Source organism: Geospiza fortis, unplaced genomic scaffold (genome assembly GCF_000277835.1).
Source record: "Geospiza fortis unplaced genomic scaffold, GeoFor_1.0 scaffold131, whole genome shotgun sequence".
NCBI classification, from domain to species: Eukaryota; Metazoa; Chordata; class Aves; order Passeriformes; family Thraupidae; genus Geospiza; species Geospiza fortis.
Window position 1 is genome coordinate 802,533 of NW_005054391.1, and position 4,266 is coordinate 806,798.

Below are 4,266 nucleotides of genomic sequence, written 5' to 3' on the forward strand. Positions count from 1 at the left end.
GATGCTTGAGCATGTCCAAAGAAGAGCAACGAGGCTGGTGAGGGGCTTGGAACACAAGCTGTATGAAGAACGACTGAGGGAGCTGGGGTTCAGCCTGGAGAAAAGGAGACTCAGAGGTGACCTTATCACTCTCTTCAACTTCCTGAAGCGTGGCTGTGGTGAGCTGGGCATCGGTCTCTTTCTCTGGGCAACAACAGACAGAACAAGAGGACACAGTCTCAAACTGTGCCAAGGGAGATACAGGCTAGAATTAAGGAGGAAGTTTTTCACAAAGAGTGATCAAATACTGGAATCATCTACCCAGGGAGGTGGTGGAGTCACCATCCTTCAATGTGTTTAAAAAAAGACTGGATCTGGCACTTGGTGCCATGATCTAGTTGAGGTGTTAGAAGATGGGTTGGACTCGATGATCTTAAAGGTCTCTTCCAACCTAGAAATTCTGTGATTCTGTGTGATCTTTAGGCTCCCTTACACCTCATTCTAGGACTCTATTTAAAAATAATTCTTAATCGAGAATAGGCATAGCTAAAGTAACTCCAGGTCTGAAAAAGAGAAGAGCAGTGCCCTTTTCTTTAAAAGGCCTTAAAGCTGAACTAGTAAGTTTTAAATGCTGTGTGTTGTAGGGATAGTAACCATAGCACTTCAGGGACACAGGTTGAAGTTCACTCTTGTCCCTGGCTTTTATTCATATTTGTAATAAGATCAGACCTTAAAATCTTTGGCTAGATTTGGAAAATAAAGGGACGACTAGTGGATGGGCCCATTTTGATCAAATGGAAATAGTTACTTTTAATTTTATGGGCTGAAATCTTTATCTATGCTGAGACCACCCAGCCCACTCGTTGATGGGGTGCTGTGAGAAGCAGGAAAGCCCTTGGCTCTGTAAGCACTGCTCAGCAGTAGCTAAAACAGCCCTGTGTTATTAGTTTCCAGCACAAATCAAACACAGACCTACCATAGCCACTGTGAAGAAAATTACCTCTATTCCATCTGCAACCAAAAAGTTGGCGCTTCTAAGATGCTTTAAATTGTGAAAATTGAGAAGCCCGTGATCATAAAGAATGCTCTGGAAAATGTAAAATCTGGCACATTGTGTTTAAAGTGTTCATGTGTTGGACTGAAAGCCATAAACCATTAGAAAAGCCTAAACAATTCTCAGACAATGTACTGCTGTGAGGAGCAGCAGTCTAGCAGTCAGGGATGTTTGCTTAGCATTGTGCTAAACTGCATTCAAGCAGCAGCCTTTGGGAAATCTTTTCCTATCCATTGTTACACCAGCTGAAGTTAGCCAGCCCCTTGAGCATTAGCAGCATGTTTTCTGGGAAGTGCATGGAAAATGTCCTGAGCAGTTTTCTAGTGCTTATGCCTTAGAGCCTGTGGGACCTGCGGAGAAACAGGGGACACTGAGAAACTCTACAACCAGGATTCACTTTTCTTCTTTCCATCAGTAGTTCCTACAGCCCCTTCAACCTGATGTTTTGGGCAAATGCATGTGATATTGGAGCCCATGTTTTCCAGACTGCCTCTCCAGCTGTCTTGTACTGTTGAGCTCTCCAGGACAGAGATGCACTTGTCCTCTCCTCATTGCAGCTTGCTTATTTCCAGGCTCAGTATCTTTACAGCAGATTGGCTTCCCTGTTGGTCTTTGATTCTTTGGCTTTATTCACAGATATGGAAATTGTTAAACACATGAACTAGGTATTGTTTTACTAGTAGGACAGATAAGCTGCCTTTATCTCACCTGCTTTCTCATATTCCTAGCTGCCTGATGCTTTCCTTTCTTTGGTATAGCAGTGTCAGTGTTAAATAAGCAGAATCTATTCTGGGCAGCCCATGGCTGAGATGGCCGTGGCCATGTCCATTGTCTGGTGGAGAAGGAGAAAGGAAGACCAGGAAGAGTTTCTCTTAGTCCCAAAGGTAAGCAGAGCCACCTGGAAGAAATGGAAACCTGTGTTCCTTCCTGCCTGTCCCTGGAGTGGGAATACAGCACAGCTGCTTGAGGCAGGTTCATGGAAAGGATGATGCCTATAGGAAAGCTTCTCTGTAACCTTTTGGAAAAGGACTTGAGGAAGCTGTAAGATGATTCTTCTAACGAAAGTGTTATCCCTTTAAAGCATTAGATGTGAAAACCATCTGGACGGCACCAGGTCAGCCAAAGAGTTTTTCCAACAGTTAAATTTTAGTTCTGCCTGAAACCAGGGGCCATGCTGAACTTATGTGCAAGGTGAGAGTGAAACTCGCTGTTCCAAGGACTGCAGCAGTACAAGACCTGGGTGATTGTGGAAGGGAAAAAAGATTGGAGAAGTGATACAAGGGTAATGTAGCAAAAGGAGACAGATCAAAGGTGTCTATAGAAAGGGAACAGTGTGCGTTGTACCCTTTGCAGACTGTCCAATGCATTGTTTGTTAAACCTCACCATACTTCAGCACAAAAGCGTGTTTTAGTTTGCCTCAGGGAGCAAACCAAAACATTCCTCAACACTTGCCTATAATCAAGAATGGGTTCAGTAGTCCCATATACATAATCAAAAATACTGTGTTTTATTGATTATTTTTTGTAGATAAGAGAGAGAAGGGCAATGGGGCCAAGGGTCCAGCATAACTTCATCTTACTGCATATAATTCTGGAAAAAAATAAGGAAAGACTGATTATTTTTCATTATCTAGCTTTCTGTAGTCAAATCAAAATAACTAGCAAGTGTTTCTGGTGTGATAAACAAGGATGTAAGGTGGTCATCAGCTGCTTAAGCTGTACTTCTTTTGGCACTAATGACATTTAGATGTTGTGTGGTGATGAGGTTGAACAGACCTCACTAATGCCACTGACTCTCAACCCAAACAGACTTTTACATGGGGCTTTTTGTAGAACATGGGGGCAAACACAGAGTAATTGGTTTCTGGTCTCTGTGCAAAACTACTTACCATGTTAGAGATTAGAAAGGCATATTTAATTCATTATTAGGCCTTCATCAAGACTAACTATAATGATAACTGAAGAATTTATGGAGAGAAGTAGTGGGGGGGATCACTTCCCATCTCTGAGGGGAGGTGAAATGTAAAATGTGGCAAAAGATAGCATGGCAGTACCTATTTCCTTAGATGTGACAGGTTTTCTCAGCGTTGTCACCTTCCATACCTTCACCCCCAACATCACTCCAGATATATTAAGAGATGGGATAATGCTTGGCATTCAGCACACAAGTTTTGCCTTGGGTTGCACTTTGAGCTGCAGGGTATGTAGGGGAATTTGATGCACTGCATGGCTCATGAGGCAAGAGTGGAGAGAAATGACACTGCTGCAGAACTTATAGACTTTGTGTAGTGAGAGGGAAAAAAATCAGTACCAATTATCTTTCAAAATACTGTCTTTTTAATGTGTTCTGCTTGTACAGCCAGATGGCTTTCAATTCTTGACCTATAGTGTATAATAGAAATAAAAGCTGGTGCCTGTTGAGATTTTCCTTTCTATCTCTACCAGGTAACTGCTGTTGTAAGATGAAGAAAGAAGAAAAATAGAGGTAAGATCTTCAAAATAGCTATGGCTGGGGCAGAAGGCAGAAGTAGGCAATTTCTAATGGCTAAAATACTGTGTTCACAAGAACATTTCAGCTGCTCTGTCTTGTTTCTGGTTTTAAGCAACCCACATATTCCTTAGTGAAAATAAGCTCAAGCCCTTAAGCTGTATTCATACAAAGAACTTCTGGCAGGTGAGTGTTTTGGCATTCCCAAACTCACGCAGCGTTTACAAGTGTTTACAGAACTAATTGCAGGTGTCCTGCAGATTGAAAGTGCCACCCGGCTCTGGTGCACGGTGCGAAGCTCAGCACTGACTGTGTCACGTTCTCATCAAGCATCTTGAAGTCCTGCCCTCAATGCAGCTGCGTTTGCCCGGTTCGGCTGTGCCGGGCCGTGCCTGCATCCCCCGCTCAGCCCCTGCAGCTGCTCTGGGTCCAGGGTCTCCTTTCACAACCTTCTCTCTGTCCAAGACGCCGCCTCTGCTGCTTCCTGCTCCGTTCGCCCTCAGGCTCGGCAGCGTTTGAGCTGCAATGGTTCGTGTCAGAGCCTTCTCCCTTGGCTGGGGACCGTGGCGATGCCACCCAGGCCATAGCGCTTGGCGCCGCGTCACCCTCCCATATGCTGCTTTCCTAGGCTTCACCTGCCGTGGCTCAAAAATTACAGGGACTTTGGTGTTGTTTTTGTTGGGTTTTGTGTCTGTTTCCCTTTCCATGGCCCCTTCCTAGCACAGAGGCTGCAGCAGCTGCTGCG